Source organism: Clupea harengus, unplaced genomic scaffold, assembly GCF_900700415.2.
Source record: "Clupea harengus unplaced genomic scaffold, Ch_v2.0.2, whole genome shotgun sequence".
NCBI lineage: Eukaryota > Metazoa > Chordata > Actinopteri > Clupeiformes > Clupeidae > Clupea > Clupea harengus.
Window position 1 is genome coordinate 33,052 of NW_024879846.1, and position 18,969 is coordinate 52,020.

Sequence of the window (18,969 nt, forward strand, 5' to 3'; positions counted from 1 at the left end):
CAGCAATACACACATTATTCAACAATACAGTCATACGTAGATCAAAATACGACAAAACCCTGATAGCAGAGACATCTAGGTGTTCTCTGGCTTTTTTACAAAGGAGAAACACTAATATGATTTAAAACAGTTTATTGTAAAATGAATCAAAAATATGTTAAATCCACAAAAACATTCTGTTTCTGTCGCAGATAACTGGGTTTGTAAAAAATAAAACTTCATAGCACTGACATAAAGTAAGTAGTAATAGCTGAACGTAACCTCCAGAGGAATTTAAATGGTGCCATACTGATGGGACTTGTAAAACAATACTCTCAAACTTTGTTACATGTGTTTAATTAATGTGGTTTTGGGAAGAAAGCTCATCTTCACAGACTTAACACTGGGTCTGTCTCAGCAACGCTTATGAACCTTTGGCTGAGCAGTCAGGAGAGAAAATGGCTGTCATAAATATCAGTCGCCACACTGACATTCTAAAAATGGTGTTCAGAAGGTGTCGCAACCACTGTCTGCACTTCGGTGCACTAAGTTCTCACCTAGTTTATGCATGATGTGATGGGCTAGTGCAGAGTGAATAACACCATGTGAGTTAATGTGCTTTGTAGTTTCAATGGTGATTTTTAGCATTCTTTCTGTTGATCAGATTAGGTGCACAATGGAGTGGAGCACACAATGGAATGTTTAAAATCCAACAACCTTTGAGCACAGTGTATACCCACTTTGACAGTGATGCCTTTATTTGAGAGACAGTTCTATTCGGATGTTTCAATAATTTCACCATGAATTGATATGTAAACATGTTTGTTTCTGCACGGATAGAAACCCATGTCATTTCTGTAAAGGACTTTCTACCTTAAACTCTTTGGAAGGACAAATAATAGAATGTCATGTACATTGTCAAACTGTTGCAGAGCAGGGTACAGGTGCCAATGTTCATGCTGCTCACATTCTAAAGGAATATATCAAATAACTTTATTAACATTAATTTTCCTCTTAAAGAAATAAAGAGTTTTTTTTTGTCTTTTATACACAGCAGAGGTGCCAAAAGTATTCACATTCATTACTCAAGTAGAAGTATAGATACCAGGGTTTAAAAATACTTCTGTAGAAGTTGAAGTATCAATTCAAGCTTTTTACTTAAGTAAAAGTGTAAAAGTACTTGGTTTCAAAACTACTTAAAGTATAAAAGTAAAAGTAATGTAAGGGGGAAAAAAATTCTATTAAGGACAAACTCTTAAGCCGCGTCTCAGGGGCCTATAGTGCACTACCCCACCCCCCCCCCCTCCCCAAAAAAAAACATTTTCTAAAGGCCATAATGACTATAATGTTATATTAAAATGTTGCATATATAAATAATAAAGGCACAGATAAAATTTGCCTCAAGTCGAATATCAAATCTCACACAGATTCCACCAAACAAACTTGCAACGTAGAATCATAGCCTAGCTACTGCTAGCAAGCAGACCATGGCATGTCTTGGCATGCACCTAGCCATAGAAAACATGGTAAATTTACGTTACTAGGTTACTACAATATTTTGTCAATAATCGACTGATAAAAAAAAAAATAACTTTCAGCTTACCTCAATATGCTTTTTCAAATTCGACGGCGAGTTTTTAAAATCCATTAGCTCTAGTACTTGGGTGCGCAGAGCTTGCAGCGCATTCGACATTTGTTGTTTTTGCACCCAACCATCTCGAAAAATTCTTCCAGGTACGGCCAGGGATGTACAAGGGTTAGCTGGTCTTCATGGCTATCAACCTCCTCGCTGATACTTGGTTTGGAGTGGGACATTTCGCTCGAGTTCTCTGCCACGGACATCTTAGTAATAGGCTTTTATGCTGTCCTTGCTGGAGTGTGATGTGATTTGTCACAGTTGATTTGTGTCATCTGCAGGTACATCGCGTAGAAAACCAATAGGGTGTCGGAATGGTATATGTTTATGCCTCTCATCCAACCACAATCAAATTCACTCTATCCGGATGGCGCGATTTATCTGGATAGGTTTTTGTGTGTGTGTTTTTTGAACGATGACAAGCCGGAATGAAAACAAGCCAAAATGAAATAGGAGTAACGAGGCTATTTTTTAAATGTAAGGAGTAGAAAGTACAGATATTTGCGTGAAAATGTAAGGAGTAGAAGTAAAAAGTCGTCTGAAAAATAAATACTCCAGTAAAGTATAGATACCTAAAATTTCTACTTAAGTAATGTAACGAAATATTTGTACTTCGTTACTTGACACCTCTGATACACAGCATGTTGTTCTGTTGTATTTATGGCATTGTAGTAAATGTGTCCTTTACTCTCCTGTAAGCATGCATGCTACACTTTTCTATAGTCTTAATGTTCAGTGTGTAGTAGTTCCTCTTCTGATGTGAGTGTGAAAATTACACTGAACACTACTGACACTAATTCAGACAGAGTAAGGACAGAGGACAAAAATCATTACATTTCCTAAACTCTGCCTTGAAATTGAATAATGTAGTATGTGGTATTTTATTATTGCAGGGAAACTGAGAAATGGGTTTTCAAAGCATGCTCACGTTGACTGCAATATTTATCCTGAGGCTGCCAGGTACAGTAGACATAATGTAATAATTCCAAGATATGCTTGGATGATGTGGCCTATACATACACATGTATGCTATTGTTTGAAATCATGATGATATACTAACAGTGTTATTGTTACAGTGACACGTTTATTTGACACTCCCAAACTCCCCACACACAGGCATCAGAATGTATAATTACAATACCTAATCAGTGCCAGGAAAATACTCTTCTCAAAGCATTCTGCATTTAAATCTTGTATCCAAATTGAGTCTTCATTGTCCCTGTGTTTCAGGTGTTCAGTGTGGAATGAGTGTGACCTACTCCTCCACACGAGTTTGTGGCCTTGAAGGGGCATCAGTATATATATATATACATATATGAGAGGAGAGTGGTATGAAGATAAAAGAGGGAAAGTCAGAGAACACAGTGACTCTTATTATCCTGACTGCAGTCTGAAAATAGACAAACTTTCAGATGATCACTCTGGTGTTTATCACTTTTGGTTTCACATAAACCGACACACAAGTTGGATAACAGGCAGATCTGGTGTTACAGTCTCCATTACACGTAATTATGGACATATACAACTTGCAATTTGTTTTACTTTTTCTGATCATAATGGTAATGATATTCAAGTTTGACGCCACAATGATTTCTAACCTCTCTTCTCAGACCTGCAGGTGAAGGAGGGTGCTGTTGTAGGGAAACAGAATCAGACTGAACTGACCTGCAGCACCTCCTGCAGCTTGAGCTCTAACACTCAGTATGTCTGGTACAAGAATGGACAGCCTCTACAAGACAAAACCACAGCCTCTATACCACTAGACTCAAGCAGACCCTTTGAAGAGAACAGTTATTCCTGTGCTGTGAGAGGTTATGAGGCTCACCGTTCCCCTGCAGTGTGTGAGTGGGGATGACTTGACTATTTCATGTCAATGACATAGGATACTTGGATTTGAAGTTCATGTAGGATATTTTCTTAAACTAAGAGATACATGGATTGATTCAGCAGTATGAAAGGCTATGTTTAACAATTACATAGGCTGAACAGCTGAGAAAGATATACAAACTAGATAATTGACGTTGCAGAGGCCCCACCAGGCACCCTTGGAGACAGAACCCTCGTGAGGGGATAACGCTCACAAAAGAGCTCATATAAGGAAATATATAGGCTAATATTAGATAGGTAGTTCAGGTAAACAGCCATACAGGAATAACCACCTAAAATAAGGGTATAAAGGAGCCTGCAGAGCGTTCACACTTGGAGACAATCCATGGATCTCTCCTTGTTGTAGCTTATTGATTACAATAATAAACTTCCAGATTCCAGCAAGCAGTCTCCGGTCTTCTGATTGAAAGAAAGGTGTAGGGAGATTCAATCTCGCCACAACATTCACTTTTCTACAGATTCAGAAGAAAACATATTTTTACTGAAATAACTTGCTTTTTTTTAGATAAGCACATTGATTTCTTTCTCACACTCATGATGTGCTTGTGTACGCTAGTAGATATGGTGTTTAATACTCATATTTTACACTTGGCTGTAGGTGCTCCATCTGAACAGTGTTGGGGTGTGACCTACTCATCTAACAGCATCTGTGTATTGAATGGTTCATCGGTGGATATATCCTGTACTTACAAATATCCCAGAGATCACCGCATCAGCACAAAATTCTGGTTTAACAAGCAGAAATCAAGCCGTCTCCCAGTAGATCTAACTTTGGATGAAGACTATCAAAACCACACAGAGTATGTTTGGAAAAAAGAGAATAGTTGTACCCTGAGACTGAAAGACATGAGAGAGAGTCACTCTGGAGAATATGCCTTCAGGTTTACTACAGAACAGGGGGAGAGTTACTCTGGATTACCTGGAGTCATCATCTCTGTTACAGGTAGCCCCTTTAACTATTTTGATAATGAAATGTGTGTACACGTAGCACTGTGTCCCCCTACACCTAATATATTCTCCAGTTCTGCAGGTGCTGATAACTCCTGAAGCAGTGAAAGAGGGAGAGAAAGTGACACTCACCTGTAATACAACCTGTATTCTGAGCAACAACCCCACCTTCATCTGGTACAAGAACAGACATCCTGTGACCTTGAAACACACAACCAGAGACAACAGGCTGCATCTGAACCCAGTCAGCAGTGAGGATGTGGGCAGTTACTCCTGTGCTGTTAGAAGACATGAGAGTCTCTTCTCCAATGATGTGTTTCTGAAAGTCCGATGTAAGTTACTAAAACTGACTCTTAATGTGTACAGATGTGTACAAATGTGGTTCAAAACATCTTGTATATAAAATATTTTGTGTCTTGTTGTCTATTTGTAGGTCTATAAGTTCTAACTGCCTACAAAATCAGACAAAGCGATGAAATGTCTTCATTTGTCACATGCTTGCTTTTGGTATTTCTTAACATAAAACTTCCACACATTTTAACAGACAAGCCAAAGCATGTCTCAGTGTATATCAGTACTGGGGAAATAGTGGAGGGCAATTCTGTGACTCTGACCTGCAGCAGTGATGCCAACCCACCAGTCCACAACTACACCTGGTATATGAGGACTGGAGCTGAATCTCTTATCAGGGGGACAGGTGACAGCATCAGCTTCAATGTGACCTCTGATTCCAGTGGACTTTACTACTGTGAGGCAGAGAATGAAGTTGGCTCTCAGAACTCTACTGGAGTTGCAGTTCCTACAGAGGGTCAGTGTCGTGTAGTTTTATGAGAATACTAAAATGTATCTCTGCCTCTTAAAATCCTACTGTTTGTTTACAATATTTTGGTGAACATGTGATTTAATGCTAGTGTTGATGATTAGAAGTAGGAGGATTGAAACAGCTGTGATTGTTGTCTCATCTTGCCACATGATGGCATTCAGAATATAAAGCCAGTTAGCTCTACCTACAAAGTATCATTTTGATAATGTTGCATGTATTTACTGTTTCATGGTCAAGTCTTTCATTTTCCCTTAGAAGTGGCTGGCATCATCCTGTTTGCTATTATCATCATAATCATCATTCTTGCTGTCCTGCTGTTACTTGGAATTGTGTATATGAGGTGATTCAGTGAAGTTTGCTTCCTCTGAAATAATTTTGTGTAAAGACAGGCATGCCATGTATATTGCTAACTGCCTATTATTTCTATATATGGATACATATACGTTTTCCTCTGTAACATCAACTAAACATTCATATGTCCCATCTGCAAAACAGAAAGCGGAATGCTGAGATTACTGCAGATACAAGGGGCACAATTACTGACATACAGGTGAGGAGCTTGGTGCTCAGAATCTTTAGCTGTAGTCTGTTGTGCAATGATTACACATGTACATATCTCGCCATTGAAATATCTGGCACCAGCCAAGCCTAGATAACCTTCGGAACTCTTGCACCTGAAATCAGAGTTGTATATCATTGCGTCTTATTGTCTCTTCACCTCTGCATAATTCATGATGTAATCTGTTCTCTTTCCCGATCAGAACGACTCAGGTCTCGTGTACAGCACTGTCACAGCAAGGGCCACGACCTCTGACCCCGCACAGAGAGTGCCCACACCTGATCAAAACGATGTTCAGTATGCCAGCCTTCGCTCCAAAATAATTTTGTGAAAAAATGTTCTGCCATGTATATTGCTAACTGCATATTATTTCTTATACATTTGTATTCATTATATATATTGAATATATATAACTTTCTCTCTTTGGCCTACTCTGGCAGGGCAATGCTGAATGTTCATCCCTAAACTGTAGTTTAATTCTCTGAGCACTGACAGCAGATTTTATGAAGCTTACTCTGTTTCTTTATTCAGTAAACGTGAAGGAGCTGTGAGAAACGCCAGAGTAAACCAAAGGGTAATAAGAAGCTTTTAAAATCCATAAAATAAACAGTCAAAATGCTGCATGCTTGGTGACAGTGAATTGGTCAAGTTTAAGAATCATCTCTTTCTACCAATATTTCCATAGGCTGTCTATTCTGATACCCATGAGGAGACATACACAGCTCTCAACCCCAGGAGCACATCCTCTGAGTATGACACTCTGTAGGTAAGTCGTCCTAGACGGATGTTATCAGCCTTATCATGTATGTTAGTTAAATCAGTGATAGAACTGCCATATATAAAACCTTAACCACCATCTATTAAAGTGTTGTCATGCGATGACAATGTCCTCTGTGTGTTAACATATTTCAGAACGTGAGGAATGTGAGTGACACCTACATGCCTCTTTTAACATATTTAGGCCCCAGTGTATGAGAATCTGCAGAGAAGAGAGACGCCCCAGTCAGAGATGGAGCTGAAGGATCTCGGGATGAGATGCCAACACCAACCATGACTTCTGGACTCTCCATCTCATACTTACTGCTGCCACAGTCTTACGTTGTTAGGGGATCTTATTATCAGTGCTAACTTTTCCCTTGTTTCCCATGCTGGGGACATTTAAGGTTTCTCCATTGGTGTAGGTTTCTATGACTCTCATCATCATTTAGCACCAGTAAACCTCTAATCTAATCACCTTTCCATTGCATTGGATAATAGATGCATTGTGGAAGTTACATGTGTATTTTTCTTTTAACCTACATACCCTTAGTTTACCCATGTGGCTTAGTTTAAAATGTGGCTTACCTGCGTTATTTGTCAGGAGCTGTGGCGTCACGGTCTCTGGATTCTTATTTGATTTGTTCTCTAATGTATATCAAGTATGTCACAATTCAACGTTTTGGATCATTGTGATCTATGTTGATGTCCATAATGACGTTCTATCCTTCAGAAAATCTGTTATTCTGTTTGTGTATTTGATTGCATACTGAAAAAAATGTCTGTATCTTAATAAAACTGTTGTGTGCATAATGCTGTAAATGTCCTTTTTTGAGGAGATCGCGGCCTTTATATGTATGGGGCCTTCAAGGGGGGGGATTCAACTTGTCTACTCTACGGATCAAATAAAAGACATTTCTTCAACATTCATTAGTGCTGTAGCATAAAGATGGCCCTGGTCCTGGTTCTCCCTCCTGGGCCCGTCTTGCTCCCTGTGGAGCTCTGGTGCCTCAAAAGGCAGAGGGCCGGTGAGCGGGGGGCTGCTGATGTTGTCGACGTTCTGGCTCTTGCCTCCACTGCTGACCAGGCTGGACTCGCTGGAGATAGTGTTGGTTTAATTCCAAGTACAGAGTAAAGGGGTAGCCGAAGAGGGGTGGATCCAGGGAGGCCTTGGGGAGACTGGGGGCGTGGGGGGACTCTGTTTTTTATGTTAGATTAATTTAGCCTTTCAGGAGACGTCAATACAGCTCCATTGCTCAGAAGTAGAAACCCAGCAGCCAGCTTTAGCATTAGCATAATTAGCATTAGCCTTTAAGAAGACAAAGAGCTACGAGGGGCAAGGGGTAATGGTCAGAGTGGAGCGAAGCTTTTCTTGGTCTTACACAGGGAACGACGGAAGAAGGACCTGGCTCTGTCTTTCTCCTTCTGTCTGTTCCACATGAGGGGGAACATTTTCAGGATGGTAACTTTTGCAGCATTGCAGCAAAGGAGGGCGGATTGAGAGAAGAAAGAAGGAGGAGAGGAGAGGGGAGGAGAGGAGAGGAGAGGAGAGAAGACAAAGGTGTGTTTCAAACACAAGTACATTCAGTAATGCACACGTAAACACACACACGCTTACACACACATATGAAACATGACACACATCACAGCACAATGGGTGAAATGGTTTGACATGTAACAAAACCACACAAATGAACAGTCAGTCACCAACAAGCACTTTTATTCTCTCTGTTCCCTCTTATCTTCTTGATAAAGGTTTATATAGAAAAAAAAAATACGGGCCGCCCTTGCACGACTTTTAGCGTGTGGGTTTCAGCGAGCGAATGTGGTCGCGGCCTTCTTCTCGAGGGTGAGGGGGTCATAGAACTTGTACAGGTCCATGATCTTTTCCTCCAGTTTCTCATTCTGCCTCCTCAGTTCATGCTGTTTGTCTCTGAAAAAGAAAAAACTGCACCCTTACGTGAGACTAAGATATTATTGTCTATAACACCTTTATTGTCCCTCAGCTATGGATGGGAACAAAACAACTGTCTTAATCAGAAACAAGAGCCTGTTTGTTTGCTAATTACATGCACCTTTGCAAAGCATAACATCGTCAGCTTGGTGTGTAACCAACATACAACCAGGTGAAAATGCAGTGTAGTTTAACCACAACTGCTATTCTAAGTCTAACATCAGTTTACAAAGAGTGATGAGGGCCATCACTATGGTTGTGTGCGAGTTCTATCTCTGAGACTGAGACTGGCTCTTTGGTGATATGGTTAGAATGGATGGCTATTAGAGGCTGAGGGAGACTGCTGGGGGATTACACGTTTACACCAATAAGGCCTTTCCTTACATATACTGTCTCTGCTCCACGTGGAACAGGTCCTTGCTCTCCACGGTCTGCTCCAGTAGAGTCCGGTTTTGTAGCATCAGTGTCTGGATCTGGTCCACAAGGTGCCGGTTCTCCTCCTCCAGGTTCTTCTTCAACTGGGTCAGCAGCTGGGCAGAGAGTCAGGTGTTTGAGCCAAAATGGCAGCCAAAGCCACATTACATAGGGCCCAAATGGACTTCATTGTATTGATGCAGATGGAAGCAGTTATGGGCATGACCTCTAGGGAAGACTTGTATGCCTCTACTTCAGTACAATTCAATACATTCAATTTGAACTGTCAGTGTAATAGACCCAATATGAATATGATGACAATTCAATAGATACAACAAATAATTAATGTTTCCCCTTGCCCTGAAATGGCTGCCTTTAAAGCTGTATCTGAATAATCAATTTAAACTGGTGCCATTCACATTAAAACAGTGCCAATCACAGCACTGATTCACATCCATCCATCCATCCATCCATCCACAGCACAGTGCTTTGGCTCTACTCAAAATCACTGGCATTGACCTATACTTATCTAAATCTTAGGATGTTCTATGCAATCCAGAAAGTCTCCACAACAATAGTGTCTGCACAGCACTACATTCATATAAAAGAAGACTTTTCAATAATTCCTAAGCAATACTTAGCTCAATCATATGTTGTCCTACGCAATGTAGAGAGCAAGCTTTACACAACAGTAGTGTCTGCTAAGGGCCTATAGGATTCTAAAACCTGACTGCAATTGGCATGGTGCTGTGTGGCGCCCCCTGGTGTCCATGTACCTCACACTGGTTGGTGAGTTTGGTGGAGGTGATGTCCAGTTGCTGGTGCTGCTCCCTGAGCTTGGAGAGGTCGATCTCCAGGTGCGTCTGCTCCAGCCGGGAGGCGTTCAGCAGGCTCTCCAGGCTCTTGTGCTCCGTCTGCAGCTCCTCATTCTCCCCCAGAAGCTTCTGGTAGGTCTGGTTCAGCCTGCAGGATGGAGGAGATGGTCGTGGGACAGAGAGCATATAAGTGATGTACACTCCTCAGCACAGGAACAGCTACAATCATTAGCATTTAGTCATGTGTACACTGTGTGTGTGTGTGTGTGTGTGTGTGTGTGTGTGTGTGTGTGTGTGTGTGTGTGTGTGTGTGTGTGTGTGTGTGTAATGTGTGTATGCATGTAGATGTGTCTGTGCACGTGTCTTTGTGAGCCTACCCCTCCTGTCCTCTAGGGGATGGTGCCCCACCTGAGTTTGTGCTTTTGTGTGTGTGTGTTTCTGCACCTCCCTCTACCTTGTGCTCCAGCTCAGTGATCAGTGCCTCGTACTCGGCGCTCATGCAGTGCCGCCAGACGCTTGTGGTCGAGCTGCAGCAACTTGTTGATGGTGTGCAGGTCCTCGTGGTCGCGCACTGCCCCATCCCTCTCGCTCTCAGCACTGTACTACTAACGCTGCAGCTGCGCATTATCCGCCAGCAGGGCGGCGCTCTGAGAGTTAAATACGGACTTCTCCAGAGAGAGAGAGAGAGAGAGAGAGAGAGAGAGAGTGAGAGAGAGACAGAGAGAGAGAGAGAGAGAGTGGTTGTGACAGAAGCGAACTTCTACCCAGCCTACATCAATAGTTTAAGTGATAATTCTTCCCTCTTTGAAAAACCCATACACACACATGCACACACATGAACATACACAGACATACACACACATGCACACACACACACACACATGAACATACACAGACATACACACACATGCACACACACTCACACACATGAACATACACAGACATACACACATATGCACACACACACACATCAACATACACAGACATACACACACACACACACACATGAACATACACAGACATACACAGACATGCACACACACACACACACACACACACAGAAACCCTGACCTGCAGCTGCACATTCTGTCATAACAGCAGTACAGCTGCAACAGCACATGTATATGTACATATATGTGTGTGTGTGTGTATGTGTGTCTGTCTGTTTCACTGTTCTTCATTCTTAGAGACATTTCCTCTGCTGGATGGATGACAGACAGCTGTTGTGCCCACTCACATTCCTCTCCACATCGATGAGGCGGTCCTTAACCCTGAGCAGCTAGCAAGTGACCTTCTGGCTCTTCCGCTGCCACTCTCTTACTGAGCCCTCCCCCTGGGCGGAGACTGAGCATGGGCCACGCCCACTCCCTCTTGCCCACTCCTCCCCCTCCTGCCTCTGCAGTGCCTCATAGCTCAGCTTCACCTGGGCAGATATCCAAGGTCAAAGGTCAACATGAAGCGATGCTGCATCTTGAGAATGCTGTGTGTAACCAATGAGAATGTGTGAGAGGATTTGTAGTGTTTCTCTCTCTGAGTGTGTTTGTGTGTCATTACCACAGCAAATGAAACTTGTGTACAGATCAAATAAAATGCATTTATTCAACATTCATTAGTGCTGTAGCATAACGTTTGAATAAATCCTAACAGTGGCAGTTAATTGTGGTTCCCTGTCTTCTTTTGAACATACAGGGGTCCAAAAAAATTTTAAACTCTTTTTTGTGTGTGTACATATCAGAAAGAAATACAGTGTAGTAATTTATCAATAGCTTAAGAAAACATGACAAACATAAAGTATCAGAAATATATCAGGTCTGTGTGTATATTTTGGATCACGTGTTCAGCTTTGGCTTGTTGCACCAGAATGTCCTAATGCTAGTTGATTGCCAGTCACACTCAATCCAATGTTAAGCACACATGTTGCTTGTCATTTACTTCTACAATGCCAACATCATCAGGATGCTTCATTATTAGAATGCTGCTGTTTATGAGAGCAATACATTTCCCCCCAAATGGTGCTGCCATCTAGTGGTGATGAAAGATATGACATTCCACATCCATGTGATAATGAATCTCTGGAGCTAGCATGGGGAATAGTAGAAAAGCTGGTGGTATTTAAACAACACACAGACCTTTTATTCAGCGGTTCATAACATCACAATGTTACTATTGGCAAGAAGGATGTCTACTACAAGCGCAGCCTAACAGCTTTCAGAAAAATGTGGTTACATGCTTAAACATGATTTTATCTTTAAAAACAGGAACAAAATCCAGGGCATATATATCATACAAAGGTTTGACATATATTTACTGTATCAACTGAGAGGTTGTACTTGTCTAATGGTCTGTAGTATGACACACTAGATTGAGAGAGTAGAAGAAAAAGAGAAACACACAAAACTTTTTATCTTTTATATTTTATCTTTGAAACAGGAACAAAAGCCAGGGCAGGGTGGAAAAAGAGAAACACATGAAACGCCTCTTGGTTGAATAGAAACAGGAACATCACAGTGTGGTTGACACCAGACATGTGCAAATATCGGAATATGTGACGAGGGCTAAAAAACACACAGTTTGTGAAACACCAGCAATTAAGACATTAGTTATGAATTACAGTAAATTCATAGAATATAAAGTAAAAATGTATAACATCTGCAATCCATTTACCATCTTAAAGTTTTAGTCTAAATATAAACCATGCTTTATCAGGTCACTACATTAGTGTTTTTTTCAATGTGCTTGGTTTGATTTTTTTCACTTAAATGTAGCTTTGTGGACACACATTGAACATGGTCAAGTCTCAAGTGTGAAGTTGCCTTTACTTGTTACTTATATTAGAGTGAGTGTTTAACATCCACCAATAAAGGGGGAAAGAGGTTAGTTAAGTAAACTGCTCCAGGAGACCAAAGTTCATGTCAGTATGTTAAGGTCATATGGAGGCATGGGTTAATGTGAATTAGTCTAATCCATTTTTCACCTCATGTGGGTGAAGAGTTCATCCTCCCAGACGTCAATCACACCAGCCTCTCCCCTGATAGAAATACACTGATGATGAATTGGAAAATGTGACGCAAAGCCTGTTTTCACCTCACAGTGTTAAAGAACCACAGCGCAAAAGGGGAAGCATTTTGTCAGCATTTAGTTTCAAGTCACAGGTTCTTTTCATTCTTTTCTTCGAAGTTGCCGTTAGTGAGAATTTGGCAGACGTCTCTCCGTTAGAAGGTAGGTGCCTATCCGTTCATGTATAGTCATAACAATGACAGTAATGCCTTTACTTGAGACAGTTCTTTGTTTTATTCTGATGTTTCACTAATTTCACCATGCATTTCTATGTTACCATGTTTGTTTCTACACGGATAGAAACCCATGTCATTTTTGTAGAGAACTTTATACCCTCAACTCTGTGCCCTCTCTTAATAGTCAACTTTGGAAGGACAAATAATAGCATGTCATGTAGATTGTCTGACTGTTGCAGAGCAGGGTACAGGTGCCATGTTTTATGTCGCTCACATTTTAAAGTAAAATATCAATCATTTTATTAATATACATTTTCCTTTTAAAGAAACAGAGTTTTTTTCTCTTTTATACATAGCATTTTGTTCTGTTGTATTTATGGCATCATAGTATATGTGAATTTACTCTCCTGTGAGCATGCATGCCAGAATGTTCTCTATTCTTACTAAAGTCCCGTGTGTAGTACACTCCCTTTATACATCCAGAATACATGTTACGCGACTATGGAGAAATATGCAGATCCCCATAAAATCTCACTGATTGACCTAAAACTGGAAAGAGATATCCTTCTGGTGTTTTTATGGCTTCATATTATTTCTAAGTACATATTGTTGTTATCTATAACATTTGGAATAAAAAACTATTTCTTTTATCAAGAAAAGTAACAATGTGATGAAAAAAGTTGATATTTCTTATATATTTTATACAATTAAAACAGCCTGGGGTCAAATTGACCCCAAACAACACCTATGCGTAAAGTATGTGTACAGGACATTGAAAACATATCATCATGTTAATTTTGTGTTTACCCAGTTGTCCCCATTAAATTAGGAAAAGTCATTAAATATGAAGCAAAACAAATTATGTCAAACATTTATTTAGAGACGTTAAACATTGAATGGGGTCAAATTGACCCCAAACATAATAGGAGGGTTAAGCCAGACAATAGCCAACCATGGTGGTCTCTGCACACCCACCTAGTAGTCCCTTGCCCTTCCCCAACAGCCTGAAGTAATAGAAAGTACAAGTTGGCACTGGCCGGTCTGTCCCTACCGACCAGTATTAAAATCCATGAACAAGGCAGTCCATACAGTCAGCACCGCGATAACTCGAGTAGGCGAGGCGTGCAGTCACTACCGGCCAGTATGGCAGGCCCTCGCCTTTTCCCGTTCGAGCACGGGGACTGGTCTGCGCTCCGTCTGTCCCTGGGGAACTCCTCAGTAGTACTGATGACGTGTAGCTCCGCCCACCTCGAGGAAGTTCCAGACTGCAGGAAACACAATTCAAAACACGAATGCTTAGGCAAACTCACACGCCATTAAGCAGGCGGAACTAGTGGCACATAACAAATGGAGTGGAATAACGAACTTCCCTTTCCAGGCAATCGTAGAGCGTTTAAACGGTCGCCTCGGAACCAGCCAATACAGAGCGTCCGGAGTAGTAAGCAGTGTCCTCGCTCGAGCCGTCTTCAGCTGTAAACACAAGGGAGCTGTACACAATATGCCAGCATGTGAAGCTACATATCCCCAAGTACCCACACACAAAGGTAGAAACAAATACATCCCTTTTGGGAATACTTAGCGTTCGTTGTGTTACAGCCGTTGAACTTTGATTGCCAATGTCAGTCATATGGCTCTCCGTCTCCCGTGTCAATATCCACCGTCAGTTCATCCTCTCGTCACCGTTTGGATTACCCTCTTTACAGGGATGGATTAACGAACGGGCCTACCGGGCCCAGGCCCAGGGGCCCATGAGCTCAGGGGGCCCCTAAGCCTGAGCCTTTGCGTGAAGTCGCTGTTATGTATCTCTTATTTGTGGTTGAAAAAGGTGTATTTTGTTAATTTGCTAATGGCTTTAATTGAGTGTACCTGTGCTGTGTTAGAAAATGTGCATGTGCGCCAGGGGCGTAACTATAGACAATGCAGCCAGCGTGGAAGGTTCGTAGGCAAACCAGACCCTGCTTTCAAAATGTTTCTGATCATATGGATGTCAAAGTGTCACTTGTTTAATGCGACAATGATTGAGGAAGATTTTATGCTATATATTCCCTCAAAATGACAAACCTGGTTTTTATAATTTTTAGGGGGAAATCGTCAGTAGCAATCTATAACACAATTATATGCTTATCGTACATACACTATAGAAACTATTAAAAAACTGATTCAATTAAATTCATAATTTCTTATTTAATTTGTTATTTTTGTCATTTACAGATATGCAATGATGATTGCTGGGTAATATGTATCTTGTTCGCCAATGTCAAGTCTCTATTTGATCATGTGACGAGACGATACGATATAGCTAGTTTAGGCGCAGAATCTGAACGTCAAGACCTACAAGCTGACAACACAGTCAGAGGCACAGTACACTTGTCAAACGACGCCTTTCAAACATAAAAGTGGTAATGCATGATTTGCTCTTTCAATGGACAGGAAAGCCAGCCCATTCAACCTCTCCTGCCCCATGCTGCTCAGGTAGGTCTTAATCAGTTTCAATTTGGAAACGAATCACTCGGCTGTTGCCCTGTCACATGTAATGTCAGAAACAATAGCAGGGCAGTGCACCGAAGGTTGATGTTACGGAGTAAACTTTGACCTGTTTACTTTACCAATACAATAGCCAAAGTATCTAATTCGACCGTTAAATCCAACACATATAAAACATATATATAAATACGCCTAATGGTGTTTGTGTGTGCGTGCGTGTTTTGCGAGCGCACAATTATTTTTTTCGCGAAGGGGGGGGGCCTTTAACATGTCCAGGCCCAGGGGCCCGTGGTTTCTTAATCCATCCATGCCTCTTTATACAGGGAAGGGACCTATCCCCATGAACTACTCCACTTCCAGTCCATCACGCTAATTACCATGCAATTGGCAATTAGGTGAGCAGTAAGCGTTTGCAGCCCAGTGTTCACGTCATAACAAACGCCACCATGACAGTCGCACACAATACATAACGTCCTCAACCATCAGTCCATGGCAAAGTATTATAAACCCCATACCCCAAGGTCCCAAACAAGCAGTCCATTGCATAATACATAACACATTACAATCAGTCCATTGCACAGTACACTTGACATCAGTGTTGCAGGAACCTGCCTGACCACAGTCGTTAGTTGATGGCTTGGCCTTTCAAACGCTAATAACATTCAAAGGTCTGAGGGGGGCTTGGTAATGACCCCCCCCCCCTCCATTAGTAGTTCAGGGAAGTAGGTGTTAAATGTTAAAGATGTGCTTCAGAACTACTTCTATTCTTGCGTTTGAATGACACTTCTCTATTTTAAATCAGTAGAATTCTCTAAAACCGTCTGACATGAAGTGCTTTTTCACATGTTGATGGAAAGAAGTCAAGTTTAAGGGACTCTGAATGACCCAGCAAAGAAACCCTGATAGCAGAGACATCTGGGTGTCGTCTGGCTTTTATATAACAAAGGACAAACACTTATAAGATATGAAACAGTTTATTGTAAAATGAATCATATAAAATCTAGAAAAAACATACTGTCAATGTTGCAGATAACTGGGGCTGTAAAAATAAAACTTCATAGCACTGACATATAGTTAGTAGTAATAGCTAAACATTACCTTAAGAGGAATTTAAATTGTTCCATGTTGATGGGACTTGTAAAACAATACTCTCAAACTTTGTTACATGTGTTTTGGGAAGAGAGCTCATCTTCACAGACTTAACACTGGGTCTGTCTCAGCAACTCTCATGAATCTTTTGGCTGAGCAGTCGGGAGAGAAAATGGTTGTCATGAATATCCGTCACCACACTGATATTCTTAAAATGGTGGTCAGAAGGCGTCACCAACTACGGTTTGTACTTCGGTGCACTAAGTTCTCACCAAGTTTATGCATGATGTGATGGGCTAGTGCAGAGTGAATAATACCATGTGAGTTAATGTGCTTTGTAGTTTCAATGGTGATTTTTAGCATTCTTTCTGTTGATCAGATTAGGCGGATTTCACAATGGAGTGGAGCACACAATGGAATGTTTAAAATCCAACACAACTATGACAGTGATGCCTTTATTTGAGAGACAATCCTTTGTTTTGTTCAAATGTTTCACAAATATCACCATGAATTAAGATATTAGCATGTTTGTTTCTGCACAGATAGAAACCCATGTAATTTTTGTCACCTTTCTACTCTAAACTCTTTGCCCTCTCTGTTTATTCAACTTTGGAAGGACAAGTAATAGCATGTCATTTACATTGGTGCCATACTTCATACCACTCACATTCCAGAGCCAAATATCAATTAACTTTAACTTTAACTTTTACATTTAACCCGGTTAAAGAAAAAGCATTTTTTTTCTTTTTTATACATTTTGGATTTTGTTGTGTTAATAATAGTACATGTGTCCTTTACTGTCCTGTAAACATGCATGCTAGATTTGTCTCTATTCTTACTGAAGTCCAGTGTGTAGTAGGTGCTTCTACCTTTTCTGATATGAGTGTGAAAATGACACTGAACAAGACAGAAGACAGAATAAGCAACCTCAACTCTCTGATAATAATGTATCCTCATTAATCAAAAAAATTATTACTTTTCCTAAACTCTGCCTTGAAATTGAATAATGTAGTATGTGGTGTTTTATTATTGCAGGGAAAGTGAGAAATGTGTTTTAAAAGCATGCTCATGTTGACTGCAATATTTCTCCTGAGGCTGCCAGGTACAGTGGACATAATGTAATACTTCCAAGATATGCTAGTATGATATGGCCTATACACTATATATCTATACTATTATTCGAAATAACATTGTAAGGTATACTAACAGTATTATTTTAACATATTTATTTGAAACTCCCAAACTCCCAACACACGGGCATCAGAATTTATAATTACAATACCTGATCAGTGCCAGGAAAATACTCTTCTCAAAGCTGTCTGCATTTAAATCTTTTATCAAAATTGACTCTTTGTGCCTGTGTTTCAGGTGTTCAGTGTATATGGAGTGTGACCCACTCCTCCACACGAGTCTGTGGCCTTGAAGGGGCATCACTGGTCCTGCCCTGCAAATATGAATATTCTAGGAGTGATACATATTTCGAAGGAGGGTGGTTTAATGAGAAAGGGAGAGTCAGCGAACACAGTAACTCTGAATATCCTGATTGCAGTCTGAACATAGACAAACTTTCATATAAGCACTCTGGTGTTTATCATTTTTGGATTCGCATAAACCCAATTGGATTTAAAAATTGGATAACAGGCCAATCTGGTGTTACAGTCTCCGTTACACGTAATGATGAACATACCCAACTTACAATTTGTTTTCTTTTTCCTGATCATAATTGAAATGATATTCAAGTTGGAGTCACAATGACTTCTAAACTTTCTTTTCAGACCTGCAGGTGTTGATAACTCCCGAAGCAGTGAAAGAGGGAGAGAATGTGACACTCACCTGTAATACAACCTGTATTCTGAGTAACAACCCCACCTTCATCTGGTACAAGAACAGACAGCCTGTGACCTTGAAACACACAACCAGAGACAACAGGCTGCATCTGAACCGAGTCAGCAGTGAGGATGTGGGCAGTTACTCCTGTGCTGTTAGAAGACACAAGAGTCTCTTCTCAACTGATGTGTTTCTTAAAGTCCGATGTAAGTTACTACAACTGACTGTAAATGTGTACAGATGGGTACAAATGTGGTTAAAAACATATTGCATATAAAATATATTGTTTCTTTTTTGTTATTTGTAGGTCTATAAGTTCTAACTGCTACCAAAATCAGACACATTAATGAATTGTCTTCATTTGTCACATGATTGCTATTGGTATTTATTAAGATAAAACTTGAACACATCTTAACAGATAAGCCAAAGAGTGTCTCAGTGTCTATCAGTCCTGGGGAAATAGTGGAGGGCAGTTCTGTGACTCTGACCTGCAGCAGTGATGCCAACCCACCAGTGCACAACTACAACTGGTATATGAAGACTGGAGCTGAATCTCTTATTAGGG

The 18,969-nt window shown here is 40.7% G+C and overlaps 1 long non-coding RNA gene across 1 annotated transcript; it reads left to right on the plus strand.

Annotated features, from left to right (window-relative positions):
- The first annotated feature begins 3,085 nt into the window (after nucleotides 1–3,085).
- On the plus strand, nucleotides 3,086–18,862 carry LOC122130507. Its single transcript, XR_006151905.1, has 3 exons — nucleotides 3,086–3,120; nucleotides 18,353–18,610; nucleotides 18,823–18,862. It is a non-coding gene; the product is annotated as an uncharacterized LOC122130507 (long non-coding RNA).
- The last annotated feature ends 107 nt before the right edge of the window (nucleotides 18,863–18,969 follow it).